Source organism: Suncus etruscus, chromosome 1 (genome assembly GCF_024139225.1).
Source record: "Suncus etruscus isolate mSunEtr1 chromosome 1, mSunEtr1.pri.cur, whole genome shotgun sequence".
Lineage (NCBI taxonomy): Eukaryota > Metazoa > Chordata > Mammalia > Eulipotyphla > Soricidae > Suncus > Suncus etruscus.
In genome coordinates, this window is record NC_064848.1 from 21,402,240 (window position 1) to 21,422,834 (window position 20,595).

The 20,595-nt window shown below is 43.2% G+C and overlaps 2 non-coding genes and 2 pseudogenes across 2 annotated transcripts; all 4 read right to left on the minus strand.

Annotated features, from left to right (window-relative positions):
- Positions 1–325: 325 nt before the first annotated feature.
- On the minus strand, positions 326–489 carry LOC126027453 (U1 spliceosomal RNA). The gene has a single exon (XR_007502270.1). It is a non-coding gene; the product is annotated as a U1 spliceosomal RNA (small nuclear RNA).
- A 5,476-nt stretch (positions 490–5,965) lies between these two features.
- LOC126029418 (plasma membrane calcium-transporting ATPase 4-like) lies at positions 5,966–9,974 on the minus strand (annotated as a pseudogene).
- Positions 9,975–10,050: 76 nt separating this feature from the next.
- LOC126030446 (plasma membrane calcium-transporting ATPase 4-like) lies at positions 10,051–11,403 on the minus strand (annotated as a pseudogene).
- An 8,809-nt stretch (positions 11,404–20,212) lies between these two features.
- LOC126031592 (small nucleolar RNA SNORA51) lies at positions 20,213–20,345 on the minus strand. The gene has a single exon (XR_007503430.1). It is a non-coding gene; the product is annotated as a small nucleolar RNA SNORA51 (small nucleolar RNA).
- Between the last annotated feature and the right edge of the window lie 250 nt (positions 20,346–20,595).

A 20,595-nucleotide genomic window follows, 5' to 3' on the forward strand; every position in this document is an offset into this window, starting at 1 on the left:
CAACTCTTTTTCTTTAGACAGCTTTATTGATATTTTCTGGGTTTAGTTGTAAAATTCAGTAATGCTTAGTGAACCATATAGTTATTTTAAAAACATGTCATTTCAGGGCTGGGGCTATAGCACAAGAGATAAGACATTTGCCTTGTAAGTGGCCGACCCGACTTTGGTCCTTAATATCCTATATGGTTTCCTGAGCCTGCCAGGAATGACTTCTGAGCACAGATCTAGGAGTAATCTCTAAGTACCACCAGGTGTGCCCATCAAAAAAAAAAATAGTAAGAGTACTTTTTTTTCCAGTGGGAATGGGTTTTTATTCTTTTTCTTTTGGGGGGGAGCGCAAACGCAGTCCCCCACTACCACAAATTATGCAGTCGAGTTTCCCACATTTGGGGAAATTGCAGGGGTCAACACATTCGGAGTGCAATGGATAAGCCTCACCCTGGGAAAACCACCTTCATGATCATGGTATCTACTCTGCCAGGTAAGTATTGGGCTTTTATTCTTAGTGAATGGCATTTTGGTTTCAGATCATCAGCCAGTTTTATTGGTTCCACAGTTTTTCTCCTGTTTTCCCCCATTTTTGAATATTTCCATCTCAGTAGGATAATATAGTTCAGATTTGCCAGTGCTTTATAATAGCCACTACCCCTATGAACCATATAAGTACATGCAAAACATAGCACAGAGAGCTTGAGGAATATCAAAATGCCAAGAGATTATGTGCATGATTAAGCTGGACTGCAAATTAGACAACACATACACACACACACACATATACACATACACACATGAGTGTGCATGCAGCTCTAAGTCACCATGTTGTCTATGCCATGCAGACTGCAAATGTCAATCTTTTGTTGTGTCTTTTTCATACTAAAGTGAGTACTTGTTACAGTTATTGCAAACCAAAATAAGGGGGGGACTCAATCCTTGTGCCTACTGATCAGAAAACAGACAGACTTATTGACATATACATAAGGCATATTCACACATGGCATATACACCTGGGAAGAGACCCAAAGGCCCATGCAGAGGCTAGGAGTAACTCCTTCCTTCTCTTCTGATGGCCAAGTAGTCTCTCAGCAGAAGGAGGCAGTGGGCTGCTCCTGGCTCATGTGGGATGTGCATGGTCTGTCCTGGAATCTGGGTTGCCGGGATGGCTTATTAATAGTAGGCCACACCTAGTGCTCTTAGGGGTTACTCCTGGCTCTGAAGTCAGGAATCACTTTGGTGGGAAATTGAGAGGTCAATCATGTGCAAGGCAGGCACCCTTTCTGCTTAACTATCTCTCTAGCACCAAAGTAGACCTTGGAAGCACCTTGCCTGGTGCTCTCTTAGAATGACTGGGTGGTCCCAAGGTGGATACATAGGAAGTGCACTTTTGTGATGGTGGCTTTCCTCTTAGGTAAAGAAAATCGCAAAAGGAAGGGAGTCCTCAGTGGCTCCAAGGCCCAAGGGAGCTGGCTACATCCCACTAGGCACACCCAAACTCTTTCTGTTCTCAAGTTCAAGAAGAAATCTCCACCTGACAGAATAAGCAGGTACTAGGGTGTTCCTAGTCTACTTCCACCCCCTTGAAGAATGGGGGTTATCTCAGCAGGTAGGGGCTGCCTGCAGAAGGAACTGGCCCTAAGGCTATCACTCCACCTAGAATCAGCCTGTTTTATCCACCTCCAACTCTTTCCCCATAGAATACCTTGAGCAGAATCTTTTTAGGGGAAGTCTTAACAGACACCTGTGCACAAAAACTCACCACTAGAAAACTCCAGAGAAAAAAGGTGAAAAGAAAAGCTAGAAAATAAAAATCTCAAATCTAGGTACTCTTGCAGCTCAAGAGTCAAGCCCTGGGGACCCCTTTGCCTCTGCTTTTCTAGAAACAAATTCAGCTACAGTTATGCTCCTAGGAATCTGGGGCACATCCTGTCCTGGGGCTCCCCTCTTCACCTGGTACTTTCCTTTCTATTTTGGTTCACTGCCTGTTTCTAGCATGTCCTGAAAGGACCCTAAGATGATACATTCCCCTGCTTCCCTTCAGACCCTTTTCAAATCCAAAGCACCATTTGGGGGAGAGGAGAAATTTTATTATTTTATGCCATAGTTAGTTACTCACAGCCAGTAGGATCATTGAAACCAAATGGGGTGGGGGGGAACTTATATATTAAAACATATGCATATAAACACTGGAACTTAGTAAATTCCAAATCAACAAAATTTATATTAAAAAATATAGAGCCCAATGCTTCTCCTACCCCATCCCCAAGAATAAAGATGACTGTCAGGAGAAGGGAAGTACAATGCACTGGTTTAATACCAATCACAAATATACAAAGTTACCTGCTATGTGCTCTAGCCACAGGGAGACACAAAAGCACTTTATTTTAAACCTTTTAAACAAAATACATATGACTGACTCAAAAATATCAATTTCTTAGCTAAAATAAAGCATATAGTTTTGCATATTTCTATATTTACTCTCCTATTATGGAAACTAGAATACACACACACACACACACACACACACACACACAAAACAGCTGGCTACAAGAAGCAGATACAAGCCCTCCAAGCACCATGAGAGTCATGTCAGACACCATGAGAGTCTTGTGGGTGCAGGAATGGTAAAAAGAGCCTCCAAAGATTGTTATTGGCTTGGTTTTTTCAAAAACTGATTTGAGGAAATAAGAAACTTGACAGAACTCATTCTTCCAATATATGTACTTAAATATATATATGTGGACACACACATATATATGTATATATGTGGACACACATAATATGTTGGATGAACTTTTCCTCCACAATCCCACTCACTCCTCATCATGAGCATTTCAGATTTCTGAAACGTGGACTCACCGTAAAACCAAAATCTCATTTGGTGGGTTATGGTGAAACAGGTAATTGGGAGGAGTGGCCTTTCTTGGTTGGCTCTTTTTATCTTGGACAGTTCAGATTAAAGGGGTGCAGTAGAACACTAGAAGATCTGGTTGGAGGGGGTAGGCTGAGGTAACTGTCTCACCAGGAGAAATTTGGCAATTCATAAGAGCCCCCACCTCTTTTCCCCCAATCCCCTCACTTTAGCTAAAAAGAGGCTTTATTTCAGACAGCCTTAAGAAACAATTCTTCAAAAAACATCAGCTCCTTTGTTAAAGCAGCATTAGTTTCAATACTCAAAGGCTGGAAACAATGCAAGTCACTACAAAACTAAACTATGCAGATGGTTTTATATATATATATATATATATATATATATATATATATATATATATGACAATATGTATACATAGATAGGGATGGGTATGTATATGCCATGTGTCTGAAAATGGATAGAATGAACAGTATGCTGAAATAAGTTAATCAGAAGAGGTTCAGATGCAGAACTATTTTATACATAGTTTGTAATAAAAAAAAATAACAGGGAAGGAGCAATAGCACAGCTAGTAGAGCATTTGCATTGCTGAACCAAATTTGAATCTGGCCTGACATGCTATATGGGTCCCTCAAGCCTGCCAAAGGTGATTTCTGATTACTGATGCTGGAAAAGACCTGAGAGCAGTGGTTCTGACATCCTCCAACCCCACCTCAAAAAAAAAAAAAAAAAAAAAACAATGCCTAAAGGCTGCAAAACCCAAGAACTAACCTACAGAACCAAGTGAGCCTCACTAATGTGAGGTGATAATTTATTGCAGTTTGAATTTTAATTTCCTGATAACCAATGACAGAGAGATGTGTTGCATGTACTTACTGGCAATCTATATTTTTTCTTTTTTCTTTCTTTATTATTATTATTAATAGTATTATTATTGGTTTTTGGACCACACCCAGCTGTGCTCAGAAGTTACTCCTGTCTCTACCCTCAGAAATCACCCCTGGCAGACTTGGAGGATCATATGGGATGCTAGAGATCAAACCCGAGTCCATTTCAGCAGCATATAAGGAAAACATCCTACTGCTGTGCTATCACACTGGCCTCAATCTGTATGGTTTTTTTTGGAAGAAGTATCTGCTTGTCACTTACCCCCATTAGTAAAAAAGAATTTTTTTGGTTTAGGTGGTTAGGTTTTAGATGTGCTTTCACTATCCAGGATTATACTTTTCTATCAGATAGACAAATGATTTCTACCCATTTGAGCCAATAGAATCACTCAATCTGGGAGGTATCATTTTGTCCTAGTCATTGTTTTGTTTGAGATACATTTTATAATTGATGTTTCTTTGTGTATATTCTAACATACAGATATTTATCAAAATCTGTTTCTGTGATGTTGGCCTTAGTGTGCTACTCTTAGTTCTATTGCTTTAACCATTGACACCAAGGACTGAAAATTAGCCACCTTCATTCAAATGCAATGCCAATAAAATAAAAGTCACTAAAAATCACTAAAAGTCACTAAAATCAGTGAATAAAATGAGGGGAAGGTGCTACAAAACAACATGGACACAAACTTTTGGACTTGGGAAGAAATCCAGAAACTTTCTTCTGGTAGGTGAGGAGGTCAGAGAATAACATGGAGGAGCTGGAAGAAAAACTGCATTCAAGGTGGCGCCTTCTGTCCTATCTCTTCACATCCCAAAGATATCCTTAATTAGTAATACCAGTATATGGAAGCCCTGGCTGCCAAGCCTCAACTTCAGTGACAATGAAGAATGTGTTCTTGGATTCCCAAGACATTTAACTCACTAGATCATTCTGGGGAGCACCTCATGCCCATCACAAATATCAAGGAGCCAATCACCCCAAACAGTTTTGGCTATTTTCAAAAGTTCCCATTACCTTAAATATATGATGCTCCAGACTCTAATTGAATTTCCCCCTGTAACAAATAGCCCAAGAAACCACTCTCTCTGACTCAGCATATCTTAAAGCTTTCTAGGAAACAGAACAATAGTACAGGGCCAGTGGCACTACGTGTGCATAAAAGTAAGGAACTTTTGATCCCTGACATTCCGATAAGGTATCCCAAAACACCAAAACAGACAAATTAAGCCACCCTCCACGCAAAACCCCAAAGAGCTAGGCATGGAATATCAACATAATTCAACTGTTAAAATCAATGCTGAGCTCCAACAGACTCCCAAAACATCTTTTCTTTGTTTTTGACCATTATCTATATATTTATTCATTTATTTATGGGAGGGGGCATGGCTGCAACAATTAGAGGTCAGTCCTGGCTCTGTGCTCAGAAGTTACTACTGGAAGAGAAAAGTGGACGATAGATGCTGGGTTGGAACACAGATCAGCGTCACCAGGTATGGCAACCAAACCAGAAAGGAAAAAAGGGGGACTGGGGACCGCACTGCACTGGTGGGCTTCGTAGATCAAATCTGAATTGGGTCTGTGTGTGCAGTTAGGGTAAGAGGCACTGCACTATCTCTTCACACCCAAATGATTCCACTTTGCCCAAAAGGAAGAACTCCATTTGGAAAAACTCCTAGACGGGACCCTTGAGATTTCTCTTGATGAAGCCTACAGCAGAAGAGGCAGTAGCCACGCCTCAGAACCGGAGCCAGAGAGACGTGGACCAATGGGAATGCTATTCCTGGAAGGACGGTTGCCAGTGGGCAGGAACAGGGATTCCTCCCCTACCGGGATTGGAGGGTGCTTATGTCCCCACCCTCCTGTACCGTTAAGGCAGTTGCTTTGGTACCAAGGTCCATCTCTCATGCTCTTGAGAGCTAGAAGAAAGCATATCTCTGGTCAACTAGAGGCAGGGGCTTTGGCCTCAAAGTGGAAAAAAGGGACTGGCGGTGGGGGTTATGCTGATGCTGCAGGCAGATCATCAAATTCCAGTTGGGGTACATGGTAGAGACTTTATGTGGAGCTGGGACTGACTTGGAGAAGCCTGACTTTGCGGATGGGACTCCCACAGCAGTCTCTATGCTGTTAGCCAAAGAAACGACAGCAAGCTCGGGCCTCCTGCCTAGGTTTCATTGGCCCCTTGCACATTTTGGAAGCCACTTCCTATTCCTAGATTCCTTCCTCCACGTTATTGTCTTTCAACATTTGCTTCATGGAGTAGACCAAGGAGATGGTGACTGCCAGTGCCAGTCCCTCAGGCACAGCCACCCCAGCAGCACAGTGATGACAAAGAACTTCAGGAAGGACTGAATGTAGATAGCCATGCACTAGGCAGACAGGGCTTGCGCTGGAGGACAAAGTTCTAAAGTAGTAGACCAGGATGAGGACGGTGATGGCGGACATGATGAGGCCTGCTTTCCTGATCTAAATGGCCTCGCAGGCCGCCTGCCCTGTAGCATTGACTTCTCCTGCCTGGGCATCTTGGTAGCTGCTTTCTTTCTCTCCTGTAAGTCAGCGCTCTCCTGGATGTTGAGTGGCTGGATCTCCAAGGCCACTCCATCCTGAGTCTTTGCTTTGTTGCAATGTGGGGGAACTCACCCACATTATTATTTACCTTTCTTTTTTTCTACGTCTCTTCTCCCACACTGGGCCCTAAGAGGGTAAAGATGATTCCAGTTTGGAAGTTGATACCGTTGGTTCTTCCAGTTTGGGAGTTGATGGCCGTTACCACCATGTGGCCAGACCCTTCTAGGACATGTGTGCCGAAAGCAACATGGGATCGTTTTCTAAAGATTTCTCGATATTGTCTGAGTCCCCAGGGAGAGACCTCTCATCAATCTTGACATCATTCCCCTGAATCAGGACACCTTCAGCTGGCACCACGTCACCATATTTAAGCTGGGCGATATCACCCTCCACGATGTCAGCCACACAGAGTTTTATGATGTGGCCTTCTCAGATAACAGGGAATTTCTGATCCTTTTCAGTATGGTGCTGCAAGCCTGGGAACTTCCTCTCTTTGCTCCAATTGTTCAAAGTTGATATTAAACTTAAAATATTTTTGTCAGCGAGAAAAGGATAGAGGCCCCTTCGATCCAGCCAATGTGGGCATCCCCTTCATCCTCTGTACCACTAACGGGCATACCACATTGTTCATTTGTTTCCCTGAAGACTGGTAGAAGAATAGAACCAGGGAGATGGTGGCTGCGATCTCCGGGACCAGGATGATAAGCGTGACATACTGAAGGGCTTTCCACACCAATTCTAAGAATGTCTTGGGCTTGTTTGGGGGGCGGGGTGAAATCAGGTTTTGTCCAAAATAGTTGCTTATGCTTCTCTAGATCTGCAAGGTTCCCGACAGTCCTTCCACAGGGTTGGTCTGAAGCTTTTTGCAGAGACTTGGGATGATCTGGTGGAGGGCATTGGATGAATGGATGCTTAGGGGTTATCCCTAAACCAGGGATTACTCCTGGCTCTGAACTCAGGAACCACTCCTGGAGGGATACTCTATGAGAAACTGGGGGGGTCAGTCATGTGCAATGCAGGCACCCTCCCACTTACCTATTTCTCTAGCACCAAAGTATGCATTGAAAGCACCTAGTCTGGTACCCCCATAGAATGGCAGACTGATTGCAAAGCTGGACACAGGAAATGCATTTTTTTGATGACATATTTCCTCTGAGAAAGCTGCAAGAAAGTCCTCAGTGGCTCCAAGGCCCAAGGGAGCTGGCTACATCCCACTGGGCACACCAAAACTCTTTCTGTTCTAAGCTCAAAAAATCTCCACCTGACAGAGTAAGCAGGCACCAGGGTGTTCGTAGTATACTTCCACCACCTTGAAGAATGGGGGTTATCTCAGTAGGTAGGGGCTCCCTGCAGAAAAAATTGGCCCTAAGACTCTCCAGCTAGAATCAGCCTCTGTTTTATCCACCTCCAACTCTTTCCCCATTGCATACCTTGTGCAGAATCTTTTTTTAGGAGAAGGCTTAACAGTCATCTGTGCACAAAAACTCACCACTAGAAAACTCCAGAGAAAAAGGCAAAATTTTCAGAAAAGCTAGAAAATGAAAATCTCAAATCTAGGTAATCTTGCAGCTCAAGAGTCAAGCCCTGAAGACCCCTTTGCTTCTGCTCCTAGGAATCTGGGGGACAGCCTGTCCTGGGGCTCCCCTCTTGACCTGATACTTTCCTTCCCGTGTTGGTTTACTGCCTGTTTCTAGTGTTTCCTGAAAACACCCTAAGATGATACATTCCCCTCCTTCCCTTCAGATCTTTTTCAAATCCAAAGCACCATTTTGGGGAAGGGGAAGAAATTTTATTAATTTATGCGATAGTTGGTTACTCACAGCCAATTGGATCACTGAAACAAAATGGGGTGAGGGGAACCCTGATATGTAAAAGCATATGCATATAAACACTGGAACTTAGTAAGTTCTATATCAACAAAATTTATATTAAAAGAAATCTAGAACCCAATGCTTCCCCCATCCCCACAAGTATAAAATTGACTATTGGGAGAAGGGAAGTTTGATGCATTGGTTTTAAGACCAATCACAAATATACAAAGTCACCTGCTATGTGCTCCATCCACAGGGTGACACAACAGCACTTTATTTTAAACCTTTTAAACAAAAGACATAGAGCTGACTCAAAACTATCAGGTTCTGACCTAAAATAAAGTATATATTTGGTATAATGATTCTATATTTACTCTATTATGGAAACTAAAATACACACACACACAAACTGGCTTAAAACAAGTAGACACAAGCCCTCCAGAGTAAGCTGACAGGTACCATGAGAGTTGTGAGTGCAGGAATGGTAAAAGAGCCTCCAAAGACTGTTAATGGCTTGGTTTGAAAGAACTGGTCTGAGGTAATAAGAAACTTCACAGAATTCATTCTTCCAATATATGTACTTAAAAAAAATATGTGTGTGTGAGTGTGGACACACCTAATATGTTGGGTGAACTTTTCCTCCAGAATCCCACTCACTCTTCATCATGAGTATTTCAGATGGCTGAAACATGGAACGACTGAAATCTCATTTGGTGCATTATGATGGGATGGGGAATAGGATGGAGTGTCCGTTCAGATTGGCGCTCTTCACCTCTGATAGTTCAGATTAAAGGGGTGCAGGAGAACACTAGAAGAGCTGGTTGGAGTGGATAGGCTGAGGTAACTGTCTCACCAGGAGAAATTAGGCAGTTCATTAGAGCCCTCACCTCTTTTCTCCACAACCCTCAAACGGCTGCATTTATGAGATGGGAACGGGCAGGTATGAGTTATCCCTAGCATAGAAGGACACCTCAGCAGGAATAGAAATAGAAAACTGAATATATATATATATATATATATATATATATATATTTTTTTTTTTTTTTTTTTTTTTTTTTTTTTTTTTACTGAAGTCATTGTTGTATCAGAGTAACAACCATCAGATGCTCCAGGGCTACTCCTGGCCTGCACTTTGAATGACTCCTGGCATTTTTCAAGGACCTTCTGGAATGCCGAGGATCTACCCAGATTGGCCGAGTGCCAGGCCAGGGCCCTGTGCATTTGCTCTCCACATCTGCCTTTCCGAGGTTGGTGGGCCGAATGAGCAACAGCACAGGATGTGACTGCCGACAGCACAGCTAGGCATTGGCCTAGCAAGCTATTGACTGGGTTTCATTCTTGACATCTGATTTGGTCCCCTTTGCCTGCCAGGACTCATTTCTGAGCAAGGGCAAAGAGGAGGCCCTGAGCGCCACCAAGTGTGGCAACCAAACCAAAAAGGAAAAAAAGGGGGACGGTGGGATCTCACTGCGCTGAATGGGCTTCGAGGATCAAATTGGATTGGGTCTGCGTGTGCAGGTAGGCATCAGAGGCACTGTCCTATCTCTCTCTCTACCCAAAAGATTCCACTCTGCCCAAAAGGAAGAACTCCATTTGGAAAAACTCCTAGAGGTGACCCTTGAAATTACTCTTGACGGAGCAGATCTCTGGTCAACTAGTGGCAGGGGCTTTGGCCTCAAAGTGGCGGTGGGGGTCATGCTGATGCTGCAGGCAGATCATTGAATTCTGGTTGGGGTACATGGTAGAGACTTTAGGGGACTTTATGTGGAGCTGGGACTTGCTTGGAGAAGCCTGACTTTGCGGATGGGACTCCCACAGCAGTTCTCTATGCTGTTAGCCATAGAAACGACTGCCGGCAGGGGCCTCCTACCTAGGTTTCATTGGCGCCTGACACATTTTGGAAGCCACTTTCTATTTCTAGATTCCTTCCTCCACGTTATTATCTTTCAACATTTGCTTCATGGAGTAGGCTAAGGAGATCAGTCCCTCTGGCACAGCCACCTCAGCAGCGCAGTGATGCAGATGACAAAGAACTTCAGGAAGGACTGAATGTAGATGGCCGTGCACTAGGCAGACAGGGCTTGCGCTGGTGGAGGAAGTTCCAAAGTATTGAACCAGGATGAGGACGGTGATGGCGGACATGATGAGGCCTGCTTTCCTGGTCTGAATGGCCTGGCGGGTCCACTTGCCTTGTAGCACCGAATTCTCCTGCTAGGGCATCTTGGGAGATTTCTTCTTTCTCTCCTGTAAGTCAGCGCTCTCCTGGATGTTGAGTGGCTGGATCTCCAGGGCCATTCCATCCTGAGTCTTTGCTTTGCTGCGATTTGGGGGGGACGGGGGACTCCGTGTTTATTTACCTTTCTTTTCTACGCCTCTTCTCCCATACTAGCAACCACGAGAGTAAAGATGATCCAGTTTGGGAGTTGATACCGTTTGGTCTTCCCGTTTGGGAGTTGATGGCCGTTTCCACCATGTGGCCAGACCCTTCTAGGACATGTGTGCCTGAAAGCAACATGGGGTCGTTTTCTCTGCTTTTACCTATATCGTCTGACTCCCCAGGAAGAGACCTCTCATCAATCTTGACATCATACAGCTGGATCAGGACACTTTCAGCTGGCAGCAAATCACCGTATTTAATCTGGGTGATATCACCCTTCACAATCTCATCCACAGGGAGTTTGATGATGTGGCCATTTCGGATAACAGAGAATTTCTGCTCCTTTTCAATACGGTTCTGCAAGCCTGGAAACTGCTGCTTTTTGCTCCAAGTGTTAAAGGCTGTTACCAGCACCACAATGATCAATGAGAAAAGAATATTGGCTCCCTCGAACCAACCAGTGTGGGCTTCCCCTTCATCCTCTGGGCCACTTATGGGCATACTTCATTTTTCATTTCAGTGGAGGACTGGTTATCAGGACAGAAACAGGGAGATAATGGCCATGATCTCCTGGATGATGAGCTTGACATCCTGAAGGGTTTCCCACACCAATCTAAGAATGTTTTGGGCTTTTTTGCGGGGGAGGTGGGATCATGTTTTGTCCAAACATTTGCTTAAGCTTTTCCAGATCTGCAGGTTACCCAACAGGGTTAGTCTTCAGCTTGGTGCAGAGGCTTGGGATGCCCCCCATAGTTGGTGTTGATCTTGTGGAGGGCATTGGAGGAATGATGTTCCATGAGCTTCAGCAAGTCCCCAAGAGTGCAGCCTAAGTCCCCTTTATGTCCTTCCAGCCTCGTGTTGGCTGACATGGAATGGCCTGGGTAGATTGTCATTTTCTTGCTGTTATAAAGCCCACTTGATCGAGGAGTTTTTTTTTCTTCAATTGATCAAGTTCTCATGTCCCTCTGGCCTTGACCTTGTTTCTTCATATTTTTGCTTCTCTGTGGGCCCAGTCAGGAAATAGGCTGTATCTCATGCAATATACTTCAAGTATATAGAAGCAGCCTCAAGTCCAGGTGCTTTTTTTTCCCTTTATGAAGTCTGGCAATGGAGGAGGAAAAGAATGGGGAAATCAAGTGGAAGCTGAACCATGTGCCACAATAGCTGGTGTCCCCCAGGTGTAGGTACAGGTATAGATGTAAATTATTGTCCAGAGCAGGTAGGTTCCTAATTTAGATCAACTTGACCAGATGGAGGTGTATATTACAGGACATGCATATTACAGAAGACAACTTTAACAAGGACCAGCAATTGTAGAGAAGAGGCAGGAGGAAGAAAAAGAGGCCTTGGATATCAATGACAACAGGATCTCTCTCTGTAGCAAAGATCCAGGCTTCTTCAAGTGGGACACTCCCTCAGCTTTCCATGCACAGGAGGAGAATAAGGTTGACCCTCGGATTGCACCTATGTGGCTAGCACAGAAGAGATGCTGGCTTGGTTTTTTTCAAGTTCATGGACAAAATTTAAAATCAAAACTTTAGGAAGATATAACTCATCAAATTCCTGAATTGATGAGCTATCCTACACATTTGGATATTAAAGGCCTAAGTTAGGCTAAATAGAATATATTTAGTTCTATTCAATTTATAATTTCCTGATTTTGGACTTCATGTTTGAAAATGAGTTTTATTTTTTTCACAGAACATAGTTGTTAGCATGTTGAGACAAAGAAGAAGTACAAAGGGCAGGGTGTTTTTCTTGCAAACAGGTGACATGAGTTCTGTCTTTGGAATCCCATAAGGTTCCCCAAGTCTCACCAGGAGTGATCCCCTGAACACATGCCAAGAGTAAGTCTGGATGTGTGTCCCCAGAAAAGTTATTAAAGAAACTAAGTCCTGTGACCCTTACTGGGAAATAATAATCCATAACAATAAAAGACAATTAGACCAAGTGATACCGCAACTGATAGAGCACATGACTACATGCTTGACCTGCCTTTGATTCCTATTACCACACACTACCTCAGCACTGCCATACGTGGTACCACATCTGGCACCCCACACATTGCCTAACTGGAAACTCTAAGGTCTCCACTGCCAGGCTGAACATTGCCAGTAATGGCCCATTCAAAAAGTAATTGTCATAATAAAGCACAAGACAAAGAGTCCAATTTTAAATGTAGAACAAAGTCATTACAGACACTTGACCAAACTTATACAGAAGGCAAAAAACAAAAAACTCATGAAACAGTGTTCACATAATATATTATTATGGGGGCCCAGAGAGATAGCACAGTGGCATTTGCCTTGCAAGCAGCTGATCTAGGACCAAAGGTGGTTGGTTTGAATCCCAGTGTCCCCTATGGTCCTCCGTGCCTGCCAGGAGCTATTTCTGAGCAGACAGGAGTGACCCCTGAGCACTGCCGGGTGTGGCCCCCCCCAAAAAAAAACAAAAAAATATCATTATGGAAATGCAATTGTAAACAACAAATCAATACCACTACACCTATTAGAATGACCATATATATATATTGGTTTTTGGGTCACACCCAGTACACAGGGGTTACTCCTGGCTCTGCTCAGAAATTGCTCCTGGCTGGCTCAGGAGACCATATGGGTTGCCAGGATTTGAACCACCCTCTGTCCTGGGTTGACTGCGCGCAAGGCAAATGCCCTACTGCTGTGCTATCTATCTCTCTGGCCCCAATGACCAAGATTTAAAGCCTTGACAATACCACATTTACATTTTAAAGACCCACCTAAGCTGAAAGAACTTCTAGATAGGCTCTTTACCTTAACCCACTCCCCAACCAGGGAGTGGTCCTATCTTCCCAATAAATACTGTAGTCCAACTAGCCTCTTATTCTTTCACTTCACATAGTAGAAAAGTCCCTGAACACATGTTCCATCTCTCTTCAGCATGGATTGCATTATTTCCTGTGGTGGCTTTGCTCCAGACCCATTTCCCCCTTCAACATGGGACTGTGGCATGTGGATTTAAGGCAGCATGAAAAGATACCTCATTTTTTATATTTTAATATCTAATGATTAATGATGTGGAGTATTAGTATTGTGGAATATTTTTCATATGCACTTTGGCCATCTTTATTTCCTCAGTGAAGAAGTTTCTGTTCATCGCTTCCCATTTTTTATGGAGTTACATTTTTTTCTTATTAATTTTAGATGGGTATTGGGTGAATGATCTATCCCACTTTGTGGGCAGTATTTTTATCCCATTTCTGTGGGTCATTTTCTCATAGGAAAAAGAATTTTAGGAGAAGGCTAAAGAGTAAAGCAAGATAACTCTTACTGAAATTTTCCTAGGAATATGTGAGGGGAGAGAAAAGGTGTAAGTGCGTGCTCAAGAGAGAACACAGGCTTCTTCAGAGCAGAGAAAGCAAAGACAAAGACATAAGCAAGCAAGATATATGTTTGAGGGAGAACACAGGTTTAAAGAGCTACTCCCAATTGGCTCTCAGAGGAGCTTTAACACAATTCTTCCACATGATTTTTTTCTGAGACTTTGAATACATACAAGGTGTAGTATCAAATAATTAAAGATTGATCTGGATGGCGATGGATGGTGAAGGATGGAGGCCTTTGTTCTTAGGCCCCGGCCACGTGGCTTCATCCCCCATCTACCGGCGGGTCTGGGGTCCAGGAAAGCGACGGGAATAGAACTCACTCACAGGCAGGCATTAGGAAGCATCATTTTTATTCATGCCCTGACCACCATAGGTGTGTGGCCTATCTCATAACCTTTCAAGCATTCGGCCATTCTTAGCCCTGCATCTTATAATTCAGCCATCTTCCTTTGGCCTCCATCCTGGTCAAAGACCAAAAGAGGCAAAGAACCTAAAGCCCGCGATAGCAGCAGGGCAGAGCCCTAATCCCCTGGCTCCAGGGTTTATCTACCTATTCCAAGACCCCTCCCAGGAATGGGAGGGGTCTAGCAGGTAAGGTCACACCTAATATTCAGTTCCCAAGACCCCTCCCAGAAATGGGTGGTTCTCAGTTATCTACAACCTAAATCCAGGGTCTCAGATAGGTGCACCTACACAAGGTAATCTGGGCATTGTCATAAGAAAAGCATGTACTGTTGCTGTTATCATAATTTCATCCCTTACACTACAATTGTCTCCACAATCCTATCCCTTACACTCTGAGTGATCATTATGATGCCTGGGCTTTTGGGTTAATCACCTTCCCTCACAGAAAAAGAATTTTAGGGGGAGATGAGCAATGAAGTAAAAACAGGTTGTATTGAAAGGTCTTGAGGAAGGGAAGAGAGGATAAGAAATGGAAAGAGTTATGTGCTAAAGTGCTAAAGAGAGAATGTGGACTTCTCCAATGGTGGAGAGAGCCCCAGTATACAATCCAGCATGAAAGTAGGAAAGTACATATCTCAAGAGAAGAGACACAGAGGATATGTGCATGCCAGGACCATGTTCATGGGCCCAAGGAACATATGTCTTCTTTGTTCCAACTTGCTCTATATGGGACTTTATATGAGGTAAGAGTTCTATTGTGGTTGCAGGAGGAAGGATCTGGATCAGTTGATCACCCTTGACCTTCTTTTCCTGGCCTTTGTTTTGACAGGAGCTTCTTTGATCAGGACTTAGTTTCAGAATCCACAAAGTGTGTCCTGGTGGCCTAAGGACCAGTAGCTAATCCATAGAATAAGAGTAACTTCTCCAAATTCCATCTCTTCCTATTATTATGTCCCAAGAACTTTATTATATCCCAAGAACTCATTGTTGAGTATGTATCTGTGGGGAGGGCTTCCCTATCTACCTGCCTGATTCATTTCTATAGTCGTATAGATTCTTTTATAACTTATTTTCTGACATTTCACCCTCCTCTGGGTGTGGCCTTGGATTTCTGCATCTGGGTGGTGCCTCAGGTTCTCCTTTCCAGGGCCTGGCAATCTTTTATTATTTTCCAATAGTACATTACAAGCCCCCCCCCCAACCGATCTGTCTATAACACCTGAGCCCCTCAGAAAGACAGGTAAGGGACAGTGAGTAACTCAAAGCTAGAGTACATGTTTGGCATACAATGACTTTGAGTATGAATGCTGGCGCTAAATGAAGCCTGTATACTTCCAGGTGTAGACCTGATTTTACCTACTCAAGTAGTATCACTTCCCAGAGCTGAGCAATAAACTATTAAACCCAGTTGACTATCACAGGAAATGGCTCTGGGCTCCTCAATCATTTGTGAGACACTTAAAACAAAATATGAGAGAGAGAGAGAGAGAGAGAGAGAGAGAGAGAGAGAGAGAGAGAGAGAGAGAGAGAGAGAGAGAGGGAGGGAGGGAAAGAGGGAGGGAGAGAGAGGGAGAGGGGAGAGAGGAGAGGGGAGAGGGGAGAGAGAGGGAGAGGGGAGAGAGGAGAGGGGAGAGAGATGACCAGGTTAGTTAGTATTGATCTTCTAAAATAAAAATAGAAACCTAGGGGCTGAAGCAGTGGCGCAATAGCATCTGCCTTGCTTCCACTAGCCTAGGACAAACCATGGTTCAATCCCCAGGCATCCCATATGGTCCCCCAAGCCAGGAGCAATTTCTGAGTGCATAGCCAGGAGTAATCCCTGAGCGTCACTGGGTGTGGCCCAAAAACCAAACCAAAACAAACAAAAAATATAGAAGCTTAAATTACATCTTACTCAAGAGTAGACAAATAGAAGTAAATTATCATTTAAAGGGTAATGAGAGGGCCAGAGAGATAGCACAGCGGTAGGACGTTTGCCTTGCACACAACCAACTTGGGACAAACCCGGGTTCCATTTCTGGCATCCCATTTGGTTCCACTAGCCTGCCAGAGATTTCTAAGCCAAGAGCCAGAAGTAACCCCTGAGTGCTGTCAGGCATGGCCCAACCTCCCCCTAAAAGTAATGAAAGATAAATTCTTTCTAGCTTAAAAATAAATCTTAGAAATATTCTAATACATAGAGATGGAATTAAAAAAGCTGTGATAGGGCCAGAGCAATACTACAGTGGGCAGGGCACTTATTTTAAATGCAGCTGGCCTGGGTTCAATCCTAGTCAGCCTATACGATCCCCAAAGGCAGCCAGGAGTGAAATACAAGTCCAGAGCCAGTAGTAAGCACTAAGCACAGCTGGTTTGCCACAAAACAAAACATTGTGTGTGTGTGGGGGGGGGGGGTCCACACCCAGCAGCACTCGGGGGTTATTCCTGGCTCTGCACTCAGAAATGGCTCCTGGCAGGCTTGGGGGACCATGTAGGATGCTGGGATTCAAACCAGCATTTTTCTGCATGCAAGGCAAATGCCCTACCTCCATGCTATCTCTCTGGCCCCGAAAACACATTTTTAAATTATTTTAAAATTTAAAAGAATGTTGCAATAAGGCCTCGTGAGAGAGTACAGTGAGTAAGGCTCTTGCCTTGCAAGAGGCTGATCAGAATTCAATCCTCAGCATGCCATATGGTCCCCTAAGCTCATCAGGAGTGATTCCTGAGTGACTTAGGAGAGCTAAGAGGAACTTCTGAGCCATGGTTGTTGTGCCCCCAACAACAAAAGAAAGACCCCAAACAAAAAATGTTTTAATAAAAATGATCTCTAACCATTCGGACGGATGTTTGATCCACTTCTTCACCACACAAGACTTAAATTTATGCCCATTATTACCTTTAATAATGGTTATTGAAAAGAATAACATGGATGAAGACCAGAGGGATGGTACAGTGAGAAGGGTTCTTGTCTTACCTGCTACCAACCCAGGTTCCATCCAAAACACCACATATGGTCTCCTGAACACCATCAGGGATGTTCTCTAAGCTCAGAGCAAGTGGTAAATACTGAAAACTACCAGGTGTGGCCCAAAAGCAAATAAAAAGAATGGTAGTGCTAGGGAACTAGCTCCGAGGATGAATTAATTGTATTGCATCACACATGCATAACACATGATCCTACCCAAGTGCCACTGGGTCTGGCCCTGTTGGACCTTAGCACTGTCATACTGAGTAAGGAACAATCATATGCCCATTAACCCACTCACATCCACCTGCTAAATACCCAGTATAGCTTCTCAGGGCTCTAAATATTATTACCTAATTTAACCAGTGGAGTAGACCTCAATTTAGTTAAATATAAATTTGACTAAAAAGCTCCCGTTTTTCACCTCTTTGGTTTTTGTTTGTTTTGTTTTTTTGTTTGTTTGCTTTTTGTTTTTGGGTCACACCCAGCAGTGCTCAGGGGTTACTCCTGGCCCTGTGCTCAGAAATCGCCCCTGGCAGGCGCAGGGGACCATATGGGATGCCGGGATTGAAACCACTGTCCTTCTGTATGCAAGGCAAATGCCTTACCTCCATGCTATCTCTCCGGCTCCAAGCTTTTGTTTGTTTTAAAGCCACATCCAACAATGCTCAGAGTTCATCAGGGAACTATACAGAGTGCTGAACTCTCTTTTTCTATTTTTTTTTTTTTTTTGTGTGTGTGTGTGTGTGTGTGTGTGTGGTTTTTGGGTCACACCCAGCAGTGCTCAGGGGTTATTTCTGGCTCCAGGCTCAGAAATTGCTCCTGGCAGGCACAGGGGGACCATATGGGGCGCCGGGATTCGAACCGATGACGTCCTGCATGAAAGGCAAACGCCTTACCTCCATGCTATCTCTCCGGCCCCTCTTTTTCTATTTCTTTCATTCCATGTTCCCTGAGAGTACCTAACCTTTCTCAAATTTCTTTCTTTTACTGTTTTCCAGTTTCATTCCTTTCTTAGTATCTCTAGCCAAACATTCTTATTGTATAACCTCTATGGAATTATATTCTTGCCAGGAAACTATTACCATTACCTATTAAAACGGGTGACTATGACCATAGAAATAGTACAGTGCTGAGGCACATACTTTACATGCAGCTGACCTTGTAGTGATCCCAGGAACTGGTTGGGATCATTAGAGACCCACCAGAAGTGATCCCTGAGCACAGAGCCACTAGTAACCATTGAGCATTGCAGGTATGGCTCAAACTAAACAAATAAACATTGTGATTGCTAATTGTGTTTCACTGGCACCTGGAGAATTTTACCATTTAAGATTGTGAACTCCAAAGACTGTGGTAATAATATAGCAGGTAGAGCATTTGTCTTCCATGCAGCAGACCTTGGTTTTATCCCAAGCACTCTATATATGGTACCCCCCCCCCCAAGCCCCAAGTCTGGCAGAACTGTTCCTTGAGCACAGAATCAAGAGTAAATTGTGAGCACTGATAACAGTATGGCCTGAAAACAAATAAAAGATTGTGAACTCTTGTTCAATGTTTGTGGGTATCCTCTTTATCATGATACAAGTTAATCAGTACAGGGCCATTTTCCTGATGTAGAAAAACTTAGTGTCAACTTTGGCCAACATAAGTGAATTTTTTTTAATTTTTTTATTTTGAATTATGAGAACAAAAGATGCAAAGAAAGAGGACAAGGTAAAGTTACAGTGGAAGGACAATCACCCATAACATAATTCTCAGAAGTCCCCTTGCTGATATCTTAACTTTGAACTTTCAGCCAAAGAACGTTAAGATAAATAAAACAGAATCCATGTGCAATTACTTTGTCCCTCAAGTCCCCAGATTGTAGCACATTATAATATTTCTTAACAGCACACAAGGCAATCTAAAGCCATCAAACTTACGTAACTCCTTAAACATTAGAGGCATAGTATTTTTTACATTTCCATGTACATGCATATTAGCTTAAGTTAACCTCAAATTTTAAGTGGGCGCGTTTTAAGGATTAGAGTCAAAGGAGCACAGTAAAAACGGTGTTAGAGTGGCAATTGTTGTTTGCATAGGCCCACCAAAATATGAGAGGCATGGAAAGGAATAACCTTGGCCTAAATACAAAGAGATCCTACCCCTGAAGTTTTCTGGCATAAGACCAGCTCTAGGCTTCAGGCAAGTTATCGTCCGATCCAAGACATTGTCCATAGTGCCAACACATTTTTCACATAGTCTCTGTTGTTGGTATCATGTTTCTGTATTAAAGATTCTGGAATCTGCATATCCTACATTGAAGTCATGATGTGGAGTGTCTTCTCGTTTCACCTCACCATGAAAGGGCAATGCAGGAAGCCCTGTCCTGTAAGCAGGTTGTTGTTGTTAAGTCTTCTCAGTGTTAAGGGAATTTTAATTTTAATTTTAATAAGTGAATTTTAAACTCAACTGTGTTTTAGGAGGCGTCCCAAAGATACACATTTTTACACACCTCATAACAATTCAATCATTGTCACCCCTCATGACTGAGTAAATTTTTATCTAGTTTATCTCGTTTTTGTTGTGTTTTTTTTTTTTGAGCCATATTCAGCAGTGCTCAAGAGTATATGCTCGGGGGGGGGGGGTGAGGTGGCGCTAGAGGTAAGGTGTCTACCTTGCAAGCACTAGCCAAGGAAGGACCACGGTTCGATCCCCCGGCGTCCCATATGGTCCCCCCAAGCCAGGGGCAATTTCTGAGTGCTTAGCCAGGAGTAACCCCTGAGCATCAAACGGGTGTGGCCGAAAAACAAACAAACAAAAAGATTTAAAAAAAAAAAACCAGAAAAAAAGAGTATGTGCTCTGTTTCACTTCTGTGGACTTAGAAGAACAAATGGGATGATGAAGATCAATCCTGAGCCATTCACATTCACAGCAAGTGCTCTACCCACTGTATTATCTCTCTGACTTCTCTAGTATATATCTTTTTTTAATCTTTATTTTTTTTGTCCCCCAATTCATAATATAGACCAGGCAAAGGGCCTGTGTTGAGGTGTATATGGGGTGCATTTACTGTACCTCCTCTTTCTATACAGTCAGTGTAAAGAACACGGCCTGTAGTAAGAATTGGGAGGCCTTATCTTTTCTTTTTTTGATTTTTTAAATACACACACACACACACACACACACACACACATATATATATATATATATATATATATATATATATATATATACACAAAAAATCCTTCACCAGTGCAACATTCCCATGATCAATTCCCATGATCAATATCCCAAGTGTCCTTCCTCTCCACCCCACACAGGCCTGTACTCCAGACAGTCTTTCTACTTCCCTCATTCAGTCAGATTTTGTTATGATAGTTCTC